At 36.8% G+C, this 21,424-nt stretch overlaps 1 non-coding gene across 1 annotated transcript; it reads right to left on the bottom strand.

Moving 5' to 3' along the window:
- Positions 1-2,879: 2,879 nt before the first annotated feature.
- On the bottom strand, positions 2,880-2,985 carry LOC147496996 (small nucleolar RNA R71). The gene has a single exon (XR_015197292.1). It is a non-coding gene; the product is annotated as a small nucleolar RNA R71 (small nucleolar RNA).
- Between the last annotated feature and the right edge of the window lie 18,439 nt (positions 2,986-21,424).

The raw sequence follows: 21,424 nt of genomic DNA, 5'->3' as shown, positions 1-21,424 counted from the left end.
TTCTTACAAATCAAGTTGCGAGACAACAAAGATAGAGAGGAGCTGATGACACAGCCAAAAGACGAAAGATCTTCACCGGCGCCGGCAGGCGACTGTGCGGCTAAATAAAGGGAGACCACCCAGTCACCTCCAAAGATGTGTGTCCAGTTTGTGGTAGCTCAGTTGGTTTTTGATGAATAGTTATACTCCGAGGCCAAATTTTGTAATAGAGTAGGAGAAGTTAGTAGAACTTGTTTGTAATAGTTAGAGATAAAAAGAAAAACAATTTTTTTTGGAAAAATTGGTTTTTGATTGATTCCTTATGATGAACATGAGTTAAACTTAGTTTAAGTTATATAGTTGCCAATAGATTAAAGTTTTAATTGCCTTGGGAAGTTCAAGTATGTGAGGCAAGTTGTGGATCATAGGTCACACACTATGAATCAACTTGGTAATCAACACTCTGAGTTCATTTGACTCTAGTTAATATAGGTTATCAATCTAAAACTAGTTAATCTATTAGATTAGTATAATATTAGTTTAGTTTTAAGTTTAGGCCTTTGAAGGCAAAGTTGTATAAATTATCAAAAACCCAACTTGTGGGCTTTTTAAGTGGGCCTTTATTGTAACTTAAAATAGGGTAAAGCTCGAAAGGTTGGGCCTAATTCTCAGATCAAGCGTCAACCAACGTCGCCTTCTCCTTAAGTAGCTTGTAAGCAAATCTTGAGAGGTAAATTTTAAACCTCCTCGAAGCCTAAGTAAGAGGATACCTTATATGTTCAAGCATGCTTACGTGATTATTTGAAATTTAATTTCCGCACTACAATTTACATTCGCGTATAAGGCTAAACCTGAGCCACATAACAACCATTAGGAAGTCATTACCTAATGTAGGTAAATTGAACATTGCTTGATTCTTGAAAGCCCTAGACAAAAAAAAAATGAATTAAAATCAATCAACTAGAGCCCAAAGTAGTCACGCTCCTCCAGAAAAAGACGAAAATATAGCCACGAGGATTTAGAGTAACCAGTTAGTAGATTCCGGTGGACCAACTACCTTCCTCACTCCCCTCCCCCAGATTCATCGTGAGTGAGATTCTTGGTAGCACACCACTTGGTGAAGTGATAAGAGTCCAAAACTGTAGTTTTAACCCCTTAACCATCATACTTTTAGACCAATTATGTGAGTAATAATTAAGAGTTAATACTGATTACGTGTTTTTATGCATTTCAGGCTTCAAAGTCCATTATGTGCAAAAATGTGTCCACTTTAGCGAGATAAAGGAGCAAAGGTCGGTTGCTAAGGAGTTCTGTGAATAAAGGCCAAGATTCAAGGAGACAAAGCCTTTGTAAAGCCCGGTCAAAAGCTGAAAAGTCAACACGGGCAGAAACAGTGCACAAGTCAGCAGAACTTCCGAAGACCGTATCTTTGGACTCAGACCTCGGAATTGGGAGTATCTTATGTCAAAACAACCGTCTTGGAAAGAGCTTTCCAATGGTCTAAGCCTTGACCCAATCAGAGGAGCAAAAGTGGACGAAATATCTGTCGAAGCCAACTGCAGCTGAAGAGCCCATTTTGGACTAAAGAAATTGGGTTTTGGGCCGGAATTTCCGGCCCAAAACATGGCTCCAAGCCCATGAACGATTTTTGGATCTGAAAGTATAAAAACAAAAGTTTGACTCTTTGTTAAAAAAAAAAAAAAGGAGGTTAGGTAGTTAAATTAGGTTAGGTAGAAAGTAGCCATTAGAGATTAGTTTTTAGATCCATATCTAGTTTTACATTATTTAGTTTTACATTAATTGATTAGTTTATTTCTTGAGTAATGAATCATTGTTTTTATTGTTCATTAGATTAATAAGTAGTTGTTATTCATTCAATCATATCTTGTTCTTATTGTTCTATTAGATTTATAAAGTTAATTACTTATTCCATAATGACATGTTCTTATTATTGTTCTTGTGTTGGGAATGGTAGTATAGAAATTTAACATCAAATCATTACTCTCACCATTGTTCCTTTTGGGTTTGATTGGTTGAATTCAATTTAAGTCTAGACAGTTAAGAGTGGAACGAATCCTTACTCATTATATTGCATGATTATGTTTTGAGAGTAAGAAGAATTGATTTAAACGTAAGAACAGTAGGATTACGTATTAGTGTTGTTAACATTAATATTTAGGATTCTACTATTTTTACGAATATCATGAAGTGACTGTCTACTCTTCTGAGACGTGTAGTAGAGCCATCCTAGTCTCGCGCCCAATTGTTCCTCTAAACAGGGCATAGTAAAATATAGACCAAAAGCAAAGTTTTCAAAACTCCATACTTGCAAAATCGAATTTCGAATTCTTGAGCATACATTGCACCGTTTGCGCATGTTAGGATAGTTTTGGGGTCTTGCTAAAATTGTATGATACTGCGTTTAGGCACTTATAGTATTAGCAAGAATAAAACTTACTCACGTAGGAGAGCTCGATGCCCTAGACAATCTCCTATTTCTAGTCCTCCATCTCATAAGATGGCTGACGAAGTAGTGCAAGCTATTGAGCCTCTCTCCAACTTCTACACACTGTTGCAAGATGGGCCTCCATCTTGTATATGCTCACACCGCTCACGAGCAATTTTTGAAATCTACCAAATGTGTTTAATCTTCTACCCATCTTCCACGGGTTAGAACACGAGTTACCATACGAGTATCTACGCTGGATACATGAAGTATGTAAAACTTTTCATCATCCGGGCGTCATCGACGATCAGGTTAAGCTAAGAATGTTTCCTTTCTCTCTAGCTAGTAAGAGTCACGCTTGGCTTCTTTCATAGAAAGATGACTCTTTCGATACGTGGGAAAAAGGTTGTGTTCACTTTCATGAAGAAGTACTTTCCGCCGAAGAAAACAGAAGAGATAAGAAGTAAGATATAGTTCTTCAGACAGAGTCAAAGTGAGACATTTTCTGAAGCATGGGATAGATTCTCTGACGTACTCTATTCATGTCCTCACCATAAACTAGAAAAATCTACTCTTGTCCAATGTTTCTTCAAAGGCCTTCTCCCAGAACACAAAGTAACCCTCGACATCATGAGTAATGGTAATTTTTTGGATAGAGGTGCAACTGAAGCCTTAGCCTTTCTTGAAAACTAAACTGAAAAGGGTACCCATTGGGGTGACATAAACAATTCCAGAATAGCCTAACCCAGTACATCTAAGGCTAGTGGTATTTTTGAGGTGAAATCAGATCCCGAAATCAAAACCTTAATTGAAACCCTTACAGGAAAGATAGATGCCCTCACAACCAAACAAAAAGACCAAACCCCTCATCCTGCCATGAACGTAAATACCTCACCATGCAATTTCTGTCTAAACTTAAATCATATAGATGCCACCTGTCCTTTGATCACAAACCTATTATCACTTCAGCTAGAAGAAGTATGTTATTTCAATATACCAAATGCACCATAGAGACAACATCCAAAATTCACATTGACTAACATTCCGCAAAACCAAACACCACCAGGTTTCAACAAACCAACAAATACATTCAGAAAAGGACAAGGACAAGGTACCTATAACAATTAGAATAGAGCATTGGTTCCATTCCAGTTTAACCAGAACTATCAAAACCCACCTATCAACAACTAAAGAGACCTAGTTCCCATTACACTATCAACTAGTGTCCAAACAGATAAGCCCATTAAAATAATACTATCTATCATGCAACAACAAACCCAAATCCTAGCGTCCATGCAACAATATCTGAACTTGTTATCCCAAGATAAAACCCAGAAAGGTGTGTTCCCAGGTCATGCTATTTTTAATCCTAAACCGAGAAACACAACCTTTGAAGCAACAAGTGATATGAATGAAGCTAGAGCGCTAAAAACTCTTTCTTAATCATCCCATCTATAAGGATTGACTAATCTTTTATGATGTATTCCTTTCCCATACCATTCCATCTTTTCCTTTAAAGGGGATACATGAATAAGGTAACCGGACCTCTCCACTTTGAGGGAGTGGTTGTTAGTACCAGAGCCTTAGTCCGCAGTATATCTCACATATTCTTTGTAAACACTTTTTACTCATCGTTGGAGTAAGTTTGAACCTATGAAGCTAGTATACAATTTTTCTTTTCTTTATTTTACACTTTTTTGTTTCAAAAATGTTTGTTTTTTCTTTGTGCTATTAATGATAGATTCTCGATACATCAATAGTTAAGTAATTTTTCAAAATGGGCAATAGATTTTACACAGACTAACCCCTAGAACAACGCAATGTTAGGGCGGTTTGAGATCAGCTTTGCTTACTAAGAGTCGCCTATATCACCGAGCTATTCGCCCGAGTTAGGACATTCCATGCCTTGTGCAGTAAATCCCCCAACTCGCATAGTTGAAGCTATGTCTGTCTATTTGGGTTCGCCGCATAGAGCCGACACAAAAGTTGCCTATGATTATATGTTATGATTTGTTTAAAAATATTAACATTTAGAATCACAGCTTTTGAGTACGAGTTTATTAAAACATCTCTCCTTAGTTTTCAAAACCAAATGATATAAAAATGAAAGTTATATGATAAGAGCCCAAAACTAAAGTTTCATCCCCTTAATAGTATTATATTAGGCCAATTATGTTTATGATAAATAAGAGTTAGTAATGTTTACTTGTTTTTGTGTATTTTAGGTCTTAGAAGAAATTATGTGAAGAAATATGTCTTAGATTGGACGTTGATCTTTTGTTGTATTCTTTTAGAATAGATTGGACGTTGTGTGGACAACAATCTACCAATCCCCTTCTTTCTCACAAAGCTAGATCCAATTTTGGATCTATCTTTCCTTGCCTCTTTTTCTAATACAGTGGATAGTGAATTTCGGCCAGAGAGAGAGTATTCTATTTATAGGCTACAACAGGGACCATGAGGAGAAATTAGGGTTGGGCCTCCTGACGGGCTTAGGCTTCCCATGTTCGCCCAGAACACACGGCCCAAGTCCGTCAACAAATGGCTTATTCCACTAAAGGCCATTGTTGCACTACCGTCCTAATCCCAAATTACATGTCAGCGTTTATGGGCTCCATATTATATGCTCGTTGATCTCCCCGTGTTAAAGATATCGAATGTCCATTGATTAAGTCAAGTTACTGACAACTACATTAATCAACTTCTTATGTCTTTGAGTAGTACCACTCAACCTTATTGTCATGTTGGAATAAATCCAACCTGCAGGGTTTACATGACAATCATTTTAAGCTCCTCAAGGGGACATCATCAACCCCACTTCTTGCGTGACACGGATTCCATCTATAATCAACAGCACACCTTACATACAATGTCATTATCTAATCCATCGAGTTTGTTGATTCACAAATGAATCTCACTCATTGATGATTTAAAGCAATGTACAATGCATGTAAATGCCCATTATTATATTCGGATTAGGAGGACAAGCATCCATAATAACAGAGGCGTTTGTTCTCTTATATAGTCAGTATAATGAGAAACAACCTCACTTGGTCCTATTCAATATACACAAAGTACTAGTGTAATCCTATAGTCAAGATAGACTAACACCAGATTATACTACAACTGTACTAATGGTTTGTCAAAATCCATCTAGGTTGTGAACGATTACTTATACTTTACAAGGTACTGATGATATGATCTTCTGTGTGTTCACACCATATCATCTACAACATAAAGTATTAGACACATGCATATAACTAATAACATATATAATATGCATAACATCTGCCCATATGATTCTCATTCAAAATATAAAGAATTAGAGTTAATACAAAAGTAATGCTTTTAGTACATAACCCTATCAGAGAAATGAGTCAAATTTCTTGCTAGAGAAATTATATGATTAAAGCCCAAGTTTCAAGAAGAACAAGCCTTTTTAAAGCCTAGTCAAAGATGAAAAGTCAAAGTCAACACAGGTAGAAAAAGAGTAGAAAAGTCAATATAACTTCCGCTGGCCGTATCTTTGGACTCAGACCTCGAAATTGGGCCTGTTATATGTCAAAACTACCAGCTCAGAAAGAACTTTCTAATGGTCCAATCATTGACCCAATCAGAGTAGTAAAAGTAGATGAAAAGGGTATTGTAGTAAATTTCCGCAAAGAAACTCTTTTTAGACTTGAGTAATTAGGTTTTGGGCTTGATTTTGTGGCTTAAAACACAGCTGCGAAGCCCATGCATGAAATAGTAAACTTAATCCTCTACTATATAAAGAGGGTTAAGGCTAAATAAAACTTGGCTACTCCCCTTTTTAGTTTAGTTGTAAATAAGGGTTATATATATATATATATATATATATATATATATATATATATATATATATATATATATATATATATATAATTTAGCTCTCTCTCTCTCCCCTTTATTTAGTTTAGTATAGTTTAAGTAATTAGGGTTTATAATTGTAGCTTCCATAAAACCTCCATTAAAATACCTTAAAATTATTATTATTATTGAATTTAATTACTTCTCTTTCTATTATGTCTTCTTTTCATTCTTTTATTCATGATAGTCCCATGAATCAAAGCTAAACTCCTATTAGAGGGAGTTTGAATGAAATTTTGAGGGGTTTCAAGTTTAGGTTTTTATTGACTTAGAGATGAAAAGAGTTTATCCTAAACTAGAGAATAGTGAGTTTGCCATGAGAATGGGATCAAGCTTTCTCTCATGCTAATTAGTTTATGACTAGAGATCTTTAAAGGTCTAGTCTTTATATTTTAACCTTGTGTAAGAATATCTAGACTAGGGTTTTCTATACAAATCTATGCTAGCATGTTAAGAAATTAAAAAGTGGATTTCAATCTCTCTTTATTCTTCTCCATATTTTCTTCAAGTCATATTCCACTGCTTTAATTAAATTAATATAAGGTAAATTCATATATTTAGTTTCGTAGTATAAATTCACATCCGTAAATATTGCTCTCACCATTGTTTCCTGTTTGATTAGTTGAATTCGTTTAAGTCTAGAAAGTTAAGAGTGGAACGATTCTGTATTCTATATATTGTATGAATATATATATGTGAGTAGGAAATAAATAATTGATAATGTAAGAATAAGTTAGAGAAATCTATTGTGTTTTTTACGGTATATCATTATACGCCCGGAGTAACCAAAATGATATCGGATTAATGTATAATTTTAACTTCTTGGCAAAACCTCTATATGGATAAAGATATATTTTGAATGAGAAACCCAACTAAAAAAAAATAAACAAAAAAAGTTGAGGCGTCTCCAAATGAGAATTAAACAAATATAGTAACCCAAAGTGATACTATTCTCTGTTTAATTCTATCTTTTGCCTCCACCGCCTTATTTTGTCTCGAGAATCTGACGTTAAAAGACTCAAAAAAATTTAAATTTCCAAAATTTTCCTTTTTTAAAAATCTTTTCCCTCTCGTTTAAATCTTTTCCCCTTCTAAATCTCTCTCATTTCTAAAAAACTTTTCAAAAATGTCTTCTGTAGCAAACAAAAACCCTTCACCTATCAAGACTAGATGGATCAATTTCAATGATCATGTGCAAGCACTTTCTAGAGAATTGGAGCTTAAGATATGGACACATATACCGAAAATCATTTCTAGTTTAGTTAAGAGTTCATATGCACGTAAGAGACGAGCTATGAGAGAAGGCTGGTGCTTAAATTGTCAAACATCAACTTGCCCCAGTCTTCAGCCTCATAATAATTCTGTTTATAAAGTCTACATGTGTTATCCCTTAGTACATTACGCACGGTCTAAGAGAGTAATCCAGCCATCTGCTTGGGATTGACTCATGTTTTCAAAAACTTCCAAGTCTTGGGGATCGAACTTAAAATGACCCACCTTTTTAAAATTTCAGTCAAACTTATTCAAAACCCAAAAAAATTAACTAAAATTTACTTTCTGTTATCTGTACATATTTCCCTACAGTTCTTTCCATCATCTATTTTTCATCCAGTGTTGGATCTGAGTGTACCCTATACCGTTACGTTGCATTTTCGATGTTGATCGTTTCGGTACCTCACGAGTCAATATCGGACAATTAATGAAGTGCGGATCGGCTCTTGAAGTTGGCAAGGCACTAAGGACAAAATTGGAATTTCCTGATTCACTTTGGGCTTGGGCCAAAATTTCAATTTCTTTAAAGAGGCACGCACCATCAAACTATTTAGCCCATGTGACCACTCACATTCCATCTTTTCCATCACGAAAATCCCCAACCCTAGCCACCCAATTCAACTCACGCCTGCACTTTTCTAGCTCGCGACCGCCCCTACTCCCATACACACCTCCACCCAATTTTTTTTATAGCCTGCTCCATTTTCAACCCCCATTCCAACTCCAAACCCCAATTTTATCAATCCCTACATACTCTAAATGGCTCGAGTTCTTACGATCGTGCAGGAGCAAAATTTTCAAGACCTCTTCTATTCCGTTCTGTTTGAAGTGCACTTCAGATCTGAGATTAGAAGAAGAGGATGTGAACCCTTGGTTTTATTGGAAGGTGTGACTTATCTCCCTTTCTTACTTTTTCGTTTTATAACTGCATGCTTAGAGAGGAGGATGATCACATCATAGTTGTCAAGGATGGGCACTCGTTGGAGCTCACCAAGGAGGTGGTGAGTGGAGTTCTAGGGATTTCTCTGAAGGCTTATGTTCAGATGGAACAATCCCCAGACGGAAAGACCATTGATGTGATGATGGTAGAGACACTTCTTGAGGGAGTTAAAAACCCAAAGTCTCACTGCGCGTTTCAGAGTTCTTTACGAAGAAACCAGCTAGCAGTATCTCAGTGGACAGCCTACAACCTGCTAGGCTTGGCCAATCCCTCGGATTTAGGTAAGGCGATGCTTCATCTTTTATGGATTCTTCAAGTGCAGAAGAATAGCTTCTGCATCGTCTCCTTTATGTTTGAGCAGCTCTGCAAACTGAAGATGTCATACGCCCTTCTACCAGTGCTAGTCACCAAGATCATGCAACACTGGGGGTTCGAAGCCACAGACGCCCTAATGGAGGTCAAGGACACTACCGTAGGTCCTATCTATGCCCACTACGTCCAGAAGTCATGGCTTCCACCTGAAGTCAGAGCCGCTGAGCAACCACGCCTAACCCAGAAGGTGGATTACTTCGCTAAAGATGCCACTCGATAGTTCACTCAGCCCATGGACGGAATTCACTTCCTCTATGGAGGCTAGAGGATTTTACATTCATACCTCCACCAACTCATTATGAAAACTTAAGGGAATATTATAGCGGAACAGAGGACCATAAGAGAGGAGCAGGGACATTTTCAGCATCAGTGTCACTAGAACATGCCAGGTTCCGACGTCAACAGGGAGAAGGATATTCTAGACGTCGAGACAAGTCACACACAGAGTCTGACTAGGATTCCTAGTGTCCGTATAGTTGGATTTATTTATTTTTCTATTTCTTTCTTACGTGTATGACGTAGTATAAGTTTAATTATATACTTAATATTATTTACTTGTTTTATTTTGTTTTGTTTTTGTTGTGGAATTTGGTATATGAGTAGAAGGTAAAACTGATACATCATGACAAAAATTTTCATTTTTTTTTTCTTTTATGCATTTCATATATGTTTTCAAAAATACAAAAACCCAAAAAGATTTTAAAGTAGAATAAATGTCCCTAGTATTATAAACCATGTATTTCTCGTTTTATATCAAACAACCCATGCCCCAAACTTATTTGGGGGTGTATTTTCATCATGAAGAACAAAATACAGGTGTATCGCTGTTTTTGGTCATGTTTCTATGGTAATCTTTTTCATTATCTCTTCATAGTTTGATGACAAAGCATAGTTCTATTTGGGGGTGGTATAGTAACATTTTGCAAAACTAGATATTTTCTATATAGTAGATATAATAGTATATTTCTTCCTTTCTAAATTTTTTTTCGAAAAAGACCAAAAATATTTTTTCATTTAGTATTGAAAAGTCTTGTTTCCTTTTGCTATGATGAATAAAAAGTTTAGAAGTCTCATTATAGCAATAGAGTAAGGACTTGTTCTTCCTATTTAGACTAATATACGTACAATAGTTTCTACATCTTTTCATGAATGGCATGCATCAGCATTTGTTTATATATAGCAGTGAGTTTCTAAAGCCAAGGTTAGAACAATTAAGTTCCATATCCTGTGAGAATCTAGCCAAAAGCATCATCTGAATGATTATTAAGTGATGACACAAATGATGCACGGATAGAAAGACCACACGTCCACTTGCTTGATCACCACGCCATATCCTAAGAAAGAATTTAGGCCCTTTTTAGATCGATACAGAAAAATAAACGTTAAAACCCCAAAAAGATAGTTTTCCTCTAGTTACCCCTCTTGAGCCTTCACCCTTTCTAAAAGCCTTCTTATTCTTCACAAAAAATTCCTCACCTGTTACAACACACAATAAAAAGCTTACCTAGCTGACAACTTGAGAACTGGATGGATATTAGAAAAAAGAGAAGAGAAGATCTTGTACAAAAACAGAACAGTTATTTGCTTCAAAAAGAAAAGAAATAGAAGAAAAGAAAAGAAAGACCCATCAAACACCAAAACTCTAAAAAAATCGAATTTCCCAAAAGTTCAAAATCAAAAGGAGATGATATCAGAAACAAAAAGAAACAAAAGCAAAGTTAGAATTCCCAAAATTCAAAATTATATGGAGTCACAAAGCCAAAGGGCTAAAAGAATGTATCACAATTCGGAAGCAAAAGAACAAAACAAGGTTCTTCTCTGGTTACAAGTATCTTGAAGACCCAGTTTCTCGACTTATCATATTTTGTTTTTCCCTTCCTTTTTCTTTCTAAACCATCACCCTAGCCCCGTAACTCCTAATAAAAGATGTCTTGCTCGATTAGGAATAGGATGGTGTGATAGTAAGTGGCAAGCGTGATCCTTTGGACGTCATTTGAGTATGTGAGGAATATAACTGCCCGCTGCACTTGAGAGAACGAACCTTGAGTGAATCTATTAGAGAGTTGTGATTGCAACACACCCCTGTGAAAACCCACCTTAAGGAAACTTTCCAAAAGCCTCGGAAACAACTCAGCTTTTGCATTTCATTGCTCATGTTTTGTGCATTTATCTTTAGATGATTAAATTACTGTATATATGTTATTCTAAGTTCAACGGAGCTTGTACTAAATAGAAGAAGTTTGAGAGTACCTTCACTGGGAAAACTTTCACGAGGGTTAGAGATCGTCCACTAGGGAATTCCTACTGGTTTAAGGCCTTGTTGCATACGGTCAATGTAATTGCACTCTGCGAAACGAGATTAATATAACTTATAATAAAACACTCATTTGTGATCTTAGTTTTTTCTCTCATCCTTGCTTGAGGTAAAGCAAGATGCTATTTAGGGGTGGTGATCAGCTCCCAAATGTACATTTTATTACCCGTATATTGCTGCATTACAACCTTTCTTACGCTTAACAAAATGACAACTCATGGCTTTTATTGCCTTTTTTAGGTTATGGAGTATTTCAGACCACTTATCATAAAAGTTGCGTCTTAATACCAAAAGGAGCCTTAATCACACTTATTATGAAGACCAGGCCAGAAGCTGCTATGGAAAAGTGCTGAAAAATTCAAGTCAAACAGTAAAAGTCAACGGCTAAAGTCAACGATCAAAGTCAAAGGTCAAGTTCAAAAGTCAAAGCCCTCAAATCAAAAGACCAGAGATGGATGCCCTTATCTCAAAATATGACATTCTTCTAAAACCTACCTTGGTCAAGAAGAAATCAAAAAGCAAAAGAAAAAGCAAAAGTGAAGTGTGAGGTGTTTAATTTGTAATAGAGAAGGGCAAATCTGTAAAAGGCAAAAGTAGGGGGTATATAACCCAAAAGTAAGGGAGAGAGAAACCATCCATTGTCTTAGGATCAAAACCATTTGGTTTGTTTAATTTATTGTCTAGTTTTTCAATTCAAGTTTTTACTTTATTATTTGTTTTATTTCCTTTCAATCAAAACTTGTTATTTACTTGTTCTTATTTCAATATTCAATCTTATCTTGTTGTTCTTATTTCAAGTTTTAATCAATCTTTCTTTCAATGTTTTCAAGTAATTTTAATACCAACAACTAAAGCTTTCAATGTTTTAATTAGCTTAAAATCAATCTAATCCATACAAGAGTCTACCTTTATTCTTCACAACTCCCACACTCAAACTCTAAACAATTTAGGATGAACCTCACTTTTAAAACAAACTCTTTTGAAGTTACCACCACTATCTAAAGCTTCAGAAGACACCTTTCTGGGTTTTGTCTTGGGCTAACAAGTTCAGAAATTGTTGCATTGATGCTAGGATTTGGGTATGTTATTGCATGACAGATAACATTATTTCGGTGGGCTTATCTATTTGGACACTAGTTGATGTTATAATGGGAACTAGGTCTATTTGGTTGTTGATAGGTGGGTTTTGGTAGTTCTAGTTAAAATGGGATGCAACCAATGCTCTATTCTGATTGTTATAGGTAACTTGTCCTTGTCCTTGTCTGAATGTATTTGGTGGTTTGTTGAAACCTGGAGGTGGTTGGTTTTATGGAATGTTCGTCCATGCAAAATTTGGATGTTGTCTCCATGGTGCATTTGGTACATTGAAAGCACATACTTCTTCTGGTTGAAGTGATGATAGGTTTGTGATCAAGGAACAGGTGCCATCTTTATGATTTAAGCTTAGACAGAAATTGCATGGTGAGGTATTTATGTTCATGACAAGATGAGGGGTTTGGTCTTTTTGTTTGGTTGTGAGGGCATCTATCTTTTTTGTGAGGTTTTCGATTAAAGTTTTGATTTCAGGATTGGATTTTACCTAAAAAATACCACTAACCTTAGATGTACTGGGTTGGGCTGTTCTGGAATTATTTATGTCGCCATAATGGGTACTCTTTTCAGATTGGTTTTCAAGAAAGGTTAAGGTTTCGGTTGCACCTCTATCCAAAAAATTACCATTACTCATGATGTCGAGGATTACTTTGTGTTATGGGAGAAGACCTTTGAAGAAACATTAGACAAGAGTGGATTTTTCTAGTTTATGGTGAGGATATGAATGGAGTAGGTCAGAGAATCTATCCCATGCTTCGGAAAATCTCTCACTCGGACTCTGTCTGAAGAACTGTATCTTGCTTTTTATCTCTTCTATTTTCTTTGGTGGAAAGTACTTCTTCATGAAGGAGAACACAACCTTTAACCATGTATCGAAAGAATCAGGCTTCTGCAAAAGAAGCCAAGCATGACTCTTACCAGCTAGAGTGAAAAGAAACATTCGTAGCTTCACCTGATTGTCGGTGACACCCGGATGGTGGAAAATATTACATACTTCATGTATCCAGCGTAGATGCTCATATAGTAACTCGTGTTCTAACCCGTGGAAGATGGGTAGAAAATTTGAACACGTTCGGTGGAATATGAAAATTGCTCGTGAGCGGTGTGAGTCATATACAAGATGGAGGTCCATCTTGCAATGGAGTGTAGAAGTTGGAGAGAGGCTTTTTAGGTTGCACTACTTTGTCTTCCATCTTAGTAGATGGAAGACTAGAAACAGGAGATTGTCGATGACGACGTGCTTTCCTATGTGAGTAAGTTTTATTCTTGCTAATACTAGTAGTGCCTGAACGTAGTATCATGCATTTTTAGCAAGAATCCAAAACTATCCTAACATGCGCAAACTGTGCAATGTATGCTCAAGCAATCGAAATTCGTTTTTGTAAGTATGGAGTTTTGAAAACTTTGCTTTGGTATATATTTTACTATGCCCTGTTAAAGGGAACAATTAGGCGCGAGACTAGGATGGCTCTACTACACGTCTCAGAAGAGTAGGAAGTCACTTCACCAAGTGGTGTGCTACCAAAAATCTCACTCATGATGAATCTGAGGGAGGGGAGTGAGGAAGGTAGTTGGTACACTGGGGTCTGGTAACTGATTACTCAAAATCATTGTGGCTATATTTTTGTCCTTTTTTTAGAGGAGCGTGACTACTTTGGGCTCTAGTTGATTGATTTTAATTCATTTTTTTTGGTCAAGGGCTTCAAGAATCAAACAATATCCAATTTACCTACATTGGGGAATGGCTTCCCAATGGTTGTTATGTGGCTCAGGTTCAGCCTTATGCGCGAATGTAAATTGCAGTGTGGAAATTAAATTTTAAACAATCACGTAAGCATGCATGAACATACAAGGTATCCTCTTACGTGGGCTTTGAGGAGGTTTAGAATTTACCTCTCAAGCCATGCTTACACGCTGCTTGAGGAGAAGGCGACGTCGGTTGGCGTGTGATCTGAGAATCAGGCCCAACCTTTTGAGCTTTACCCTGTTTTAGGTTACAATAAAGGTGTCTTTTAAAAGCCCACAAGTTAGGTTTTTGATAATTATACAATTTTGCCTTCAAAGGTCCTAAACTTACAACTAAACTAATACTATACTAATCTAATAGACTAACTAGTTTAGATTGATTATCTAGATTAACTTGCGTTAAACTTAGTTAGAGTGTTGATTACCAAGTTGATTCAAAGTGTGTGAGTGATGATTCACGACTTATCTCACACCCTTGAACTTCCCAAGGCAATGAGAACTTTAATATCTTTGTAAGTTTAGAACTTTAACCAAGTGTTCACCCAAGTTAATCCATACAATCAATCAAAACTCATATTTTCTTTTTTTTTTTTCGTTTTTCTTATATCTCTATCTTACAAACAAGTTCCATTGATTTATCCTACTTTATTACAAAATATGGGTCTGGAGTTCAACTAATCATCTTAGAACAACTAGACTGCCAAAAAACTGGACCCCGGTATGCTGACGTGGCCTTGTGGTTGCCCGCGCGATCGCGCATCGGATTCCGTATGTTGATCTTGAACCTGGATTTGCAGAAAAGTAAGTTAGTAATTAAAAACAACGAAATATAGGAAAAGTTTTATGCTCAACAATGGGGACAGTTTTAGAAGCGACTGGTAGTGAGATAACTTAAGTCGCTTTTTGATCTTTTGCCATCTTCGTCAAGTTTTCTTATCCATAGTTTTTACCTTTTATAGTATCTTTATGCTTAAGCAACTTGTGGAGAAAGAGATTGCAACTAGACTCTTGAGTGAACGGTTGTAATCTTAATCAAAGCATGTTGCTTGCTCACTCATACTCCTTGTAGAGATAGTTTATACTTGAAATCTTCTCTCTTCTTTTAGCAAAGTTGAGGTTTTTTCCATATATAAATTGTCCTCGTTAGGTAAGGAATGAGATAATGATAACTGAGTAACTGTTCGTCTTATACAAGGTTTGATATTCATTTTTGGTAAAATCCTCCACTGGTTATAGTGAGAGTTCATTAATGGTATTAAACTTGGTTACTTTGTTTCTTCTTAAGTCATTTGTTACAAAGTTTTGCTGGGTGCTATATGTTTCCATGGCTGCGGTTCCTCTGGGGTTTGGTAATGGAAGACACCAAAGATGTGGGGTGGAGGTTTTGAGATAGGGAGAAATTAGAAATAATGCCTCTACAAGTTCAAATAAGGAATCTTATGCGAATATAGCAAAAGGTAAGATGAAACAAACAGTTGATGTTTCTACTTTACCCATACCGACTAAAAAGGATAATAAACCAGCTATGAAACTTTCTCGTGAATCGGTGGAAAAGGGAATAGAAGCCTGCAAGTGTGCCTTAATAGCGAGGATGGAGGTTACCACTCTGAACATTAGCACTATCAGAAAGGCAGTCGACAGTGAATAGGCGCTTATAGGACCATTAAAACTATCACCTTTGGGGAAAGGTTATGTGGTTTTCAGGTTTGATAATGAAATAGATTTCAACAAAATTTTCTATGGAGGTCCTTGGCCTCTTCAAGAACAGTTGATGATATTTTTCAGATAGACCCCTAACTTTAATATTGAGACTCATAGACAAACTTCTGGCTATGTGTGGGTCAAGTTTTCGAGACTTCCATTTGAATACTGGGAAGTAGATATTCTGATGAGCTTGGGCAGAGGTTTTGGATGCCCAATAAGCTGGAACGTACGAATGGATAGTATGCGTGTGTTGGTAGATATTGATCTGTTGAAACCTATACCAGATCAGATATTTGTTGAAGTGCCTGAGTTAGGGGTTGAATTTTGGCAGAAGGTGCAACTTGGAACTTTACCCAAGTTTTGTACACTGGAAGATAGTAGGGCATCTAGTTGCAGAATGTAGAAGAGTGAATAGAGGTGAGAATGCGGAGACTCAGCAGGGGATACAACAAACTTCACAAAGGCTGGATAAAGGAAAGGAACTAATAGTACCAGAATCACAAGGCTCAAAAGATAAAAATGGCAGGATATCTAAGAGTCAGAAGAGAAGAAATAAGAAGAGAAATAAAGCTGCAGAATGGAGGCAGAAAAACTCTGAGAAAACTGAAAATATTAGAACTAGCTTGTCTCAAGTGCAAGATAGGAATAGTCAAACTGAAAGGAATGGAGGCATAGAGACAGCATAAGATGTGATAATTGGAGGCCAACTTGACAGAAATGTAGAAGCCCAACAAGATGCATAGAGTTCTGGGTGTCTGGCTAGTAATAGTAATAGTATTCAAAAATGGCATGAAGCTCGAGTGAATACTGATCCTGTAGTAGAGCAAGCTCTTGTTTCACATGAAAAGGAGTTGAGTGGAAATTTAGAGCAGATGATTGAAGAGGAATTGTTGCAAGCTTTTAATATGGAAGCAAGTAGATTTCACATGCTGGCTGACATTAATGAGACGGAAGAGTATCTAGATAATGAGGTTCTTGATGGGGAAATGGAATACGTTCATGACCAAATAGTTGAACCTGTCAGCGAGATAATGCAAAACACCCCAACTTCAACGAAAACCAGTGGGATGGTGACAAAGCCAGGTAGAGTGTGCGGTGAGAATTCGATTCAGGAATCTACACCCAAGGTTCAGAGGAGAGGTAAGAAGGGAAGGGGCAGACCTAAAAGCTCCAAGAACAAAAATCATAGCTGATAACATCCATGTGCTTTTGGAATGTCAGAGGTATGACTGACATAGAGAAGGAGAAGGATATTAATAATGTCAGAGTAAATAAGAAGCTGAGTGTTTTTTGGTTACTGGAAACAAAAGTGCGACAAGAGAAGTATGAGCTGATTAAGAATATTTGTTGTCCACTCTGGGCTCACACAAATAATTATAATGAGGATCCGGCAGGTAGAATATGGGTGTGTTGGGATCCTTTCAAGATAGATATTTTGAAGTTGCAAGAATCTGACCAGTTCTTACATTGTCAGGTTAGATTCAAGCCAACCAATGAAGCATTTTTACTTACTGTGGTGTATGCAAGAAATTCTAAGATGCTCAGGCTACGACTATGGAGGGATACTATTACTATACACAGTACAGTAACTGTGCCTTGGACTGTTGTTGGAGATTTCAATAACATTTCTAAAGCTGAAGAAAGAGTGGGGGGAAGTCCGATGCATCCTAGAGAAGTTGTGGAGTTTGTTGAGTGTATCCAAAGAGTAGGTTTATCGGATCTGAGCTTTAATGGGTTTTTCTACACTTGGAATAATAAAATGGTGGGAAGAGGAAGGATTATGACCAAAATTGATAGATGTTTGGTTAACAGTCTCTGGAATGATATCAACCTTACTTCAAGGGTTGAATTTTTGCCTCATGTAATTTTAGATTACTCACTAGTGTTGCTTTACTAGTATGATTATGACAGTAAAGCATTGCCATTTAGATTCAAGAATCATTGGGTGGAGCACAAAGAATTTCAGAAAATGCTGATGGAAATATGGGCAACTCAGTTATATACCAAACCTATGTACATATTAATATAAAAGCTTAAACTCTTGAAGGACAGAATCAAGCCATGGGCTAGAAAGAATTTTTCTGATATTCATACAAGAGTGGAGCAGGCAAGGGAATTCATATACGATTTGCAAAGGCAATTGCAAAACAAACCTTGGGATTTGTTCTTAGGGCAAAATGAAAAAAAATTGCTCTAGAGAAATACAGTGAGTTAGCAAGAATAGAGGCTACAGAGATTAAGGATAAATATGACGAATCTTGGTAAAGGGAAGGAGATAAGTGTACGACATTTTTCTTTAAAGCTTTAGAGGAAAAGAAGGCCAAGAGTGGCATTTGGTGTCTGCAGAACTCTAATGGTGGTACTGTGACTTGTCAAGCTGAGGTTATTAAAGCCTTTGTGGAATATTATGGTGAGATGCTGGGGTCTAGATCAGAAGAGATAAGTGGATTAGACTTCTTTAATAACTTACAAGTCAAATCAGTTTTGTCACCAAGCATGCAAGCAAAGTTGGGAAGTGATATTTCTCCGGAAGAAGTTAAAGAAGCATTATTTGGCATGAATAAGAAGGCAGCTCCGGGACCAGATGGATTCACCCCTTTCTTTTTCATGAGTTGTTGGGCTGTTGTTGGGAATGATTTTACTCAGGCCATACTCAATGCTTTAAATTTTTTAATTTCCAAGAGGTGTTAATGCCACGTTCATTTGTCTTATTCCTAAGGTTCATAACCCCGCAAAGGTTGAAGACTTTAGACCTATTGCACTATGTAACACTATATACAAATGCATATCTAAAATCATAGCAAATAGGATTAAGATGGTGATCAATGATATTGTACATTATAACCAGTCGGCGTTCATTCCTGATAGATCTATACAGGATAATATCCTTCTATCTCATGAACTTCTCAGAGGCTATGACAGGAAGTATGGTATGCCCAGATGCTCTATAAAGCTAGATATAAGGAAAGCTTACGACACTGTGACTTGGGAGTCTATCTTAGCGATGATCAGAGTTTTCAAATTTTCGGAAACTATGTTTAAATGGATAGAGATGTGCATTGCGACTCCCTCATACTCTATCCTTATCAATGGATCTCCTGAAGGATTCTTTGCTGGCAAAAAAGGCATTCGTCAAGGTGATCCGTTATCACCTTATCTCTTTGTGATGGTGTTGGAAATTCTGAGTGGTATTCTCATGCAATGTATCAACAACAAGGACATCTTATTCCATTCCAAATGTAGCAAGGTGAGATTGTCACACCTAGCATTTGCAGATGATGTTCTTATGTTTTGCAAAGGTGATAGTGCATCAGTGAAAGCGATTAAAGATGGATTTAAAAAGCTTTGGAGATGCAACTAGGTTAAGATCAATACTCACAAGATGTCTTTACTAGCTGGAGGCCTTAGTCAACAGGATGCAATAGCTTTAGTGGAGATTATGGGTATTAAATTGGTTAAACCGCTAGTGAGATATGTTGGGCTACCACTCATCTCTGCAAGGTTGGGGATTAGAGAATGTCAGCCTTTAATAAAGAAGGTTACTAGTAAGATTTCGAATTGGAAGTCAAAGCTGTTGTCTCATGCAGGAAGATTACAAGTTATAAACTCTGTTCTTATTTCTTTCCATACATATTAGTCCAGAACTTTCATTCTACCTTCTACGGTTCTGGAACAAGTGCAACAGATATGTGAAAAATTTTTGTGGATTAGTTCTACAGAGAAGAAAGGGCATCACCAAGCTAGCTGGAGTATTGTTTGTCTATCTAAGGAGGAAGGGGGTTTGGGAGTCATGAACCTACAAAGGTGGAACACTGGAGCCTACTGCGGGTTGATTTATAAGGTGCTCACAAGAGAAGAAACTGTTTGAGTCGACTGGGCATGGCAACAACACATTAAAGAAAAGTTTTTCTAGTCCATGAGTATCCCAAAAGACTGCTCATGGACGTGGAGAAACATTTTGGATACTAGGGATGAAGCCAAAAGATTTATCAGATATGAAATTGCTAATGGTGAAGACACTCTCTTATGGCATGATATTTAGTGTTCAAGATCTCCTTTGACCGAAGATGTAGAGGCGAAAGCAGCATAGGATTTTCAACTGAATTCTACAGTAAATATCCTTATTTCCGATGGCACATGGAACTCAGAAGTTCAAAATTTGCAGGCGGTAGGATTGAAGAAGGAAATCAACGAAGTGCAAATCAGGTCGTACCTAGACAAAGACTTCATCGTCTAGATTCCTCATCAAAGTGGTAAGTTTACTTCCAAGAGTGCATACGAAGCTTTGACCAGAGTACAAGAGAAGAAAACTTGGTGCAGTATGGTATGGGGAAAATGGGTTTTGCCACACCACTCTTTTTCCACATGGTAGTTATTTTCTAATAGCATACCTACACAGGATAGGTTAGTGCATAAGAAGATTCTCAACAGTTCGGTGTGTTGCCTGTGTAATGAAAGTAGGGAATACTCAGCACATTTATTCTTTGAGTGTCAGTACTCAAGGAATTTCTTTGGAAGAGTGAAACATTTATTGGGAATTTGCACTGATGACTCCAATGCGAATAAGGAATGGTTTTCGATAATTCGACAGTGTAAAAATGTAGAGGTGGGGGAAATCTATAAGGTGTTCATATGTGCTTCGGTGGATTACATATGGAAAGAATGTAATGCAAGACGATTTTGACACAATGGAAAACCTCCTGAGGTAGTGTTTAACAAGATGGTAAGGGATTTGAGAAACTATCTACAAGTGCTAAGACTAGAACTCAAAGATAGTGAAAGTGGAAGAGGGTTGTTTCTCAGAATCGGTATTACAAGTGATTTCAAGCAACAGATGTACACAAACTGTTCTTGGATTCCTCCGATGGGTATGAGAATGAAAGCAAACACAGATGGTGCCTTAGATAATTATGGTCCAGGTCATGGAGGAGTGATAAGAAATTATGAAGGCAAGGTTATGGCTGCATTTAGTGGAAGTTGTGGTATGGCGTCAGTTATATTCTAAGAACTGAAAGCTATACAGGTCTGTCTTGGTCGATGTCTGGTAGAAGTCTACCTAGAGGTAGAAGTAGAAGCTGATTCACTAAGAGCCATCAATGCGATCAACAAAATTGAGGAACCTCCATGGTATTGTAGAGATGTAGTGGCGGCTATTGAAAGAAAGAAGGAAGGCTTCAGTTTCATATCTTTTTCACATACTTTTTGAGAAGTGAATAGGGTAGCTTATTATTTTGCTAGTTTACATAGAAATGTTGAAAATGTTGAATTTTCTAATGTACACTTTGCTCATCCTCTAGATTTTGTTGTGCAGAACATTGTAAACGAGGATGAGAGTAGAACTATATATGTAAGGAAAAGTTAAATTAATACAGGTGGGGTTCTGCCGAACCCTAGCTTATTTGGAAAAAAAAAAAAACGAAATAAAACAACTAAATTAAAAAAATTAAGAAATGGAAAGGTGAGAATGGTGCTTCCTCCTTAAATGCTCAACCAAGCACTCTTGCTCCTTCAATCCATGACGACAGTGCCATTTGAAGTAGACTAGTTTAGAGTATCTCAAAGTTTGTTTTTGATGTGGTTCATCCTAGATTGTTTAGAGTTTGAATGTTGGGAGTTGAAGAAGAAGGAAGGTAGACTCTTAGTTTAGAACTTGTTTAGTTTTTAGTTAATG

This window comes from Coptis chinensis, chromosome 5 (genome assembly GCF_015680905.1).
Source record: "Coptis chinensis isolate HL-2020 chromosome 5, ASM1568090v1, whole genome shotgun sequence".
Classification (NCBI taxonomy): domain Eukaryota; kingdom Viridiplantae; phylum Streptophyta; class Magnoliopsida; order Ranunculales; family Ranunculaceae; genus Coptis; species Coptis chinensis.
Note: the sequence above shows the minus strand (reverse complement) of the source record. Positions and strands in the feature narration are given on the sequence as shown.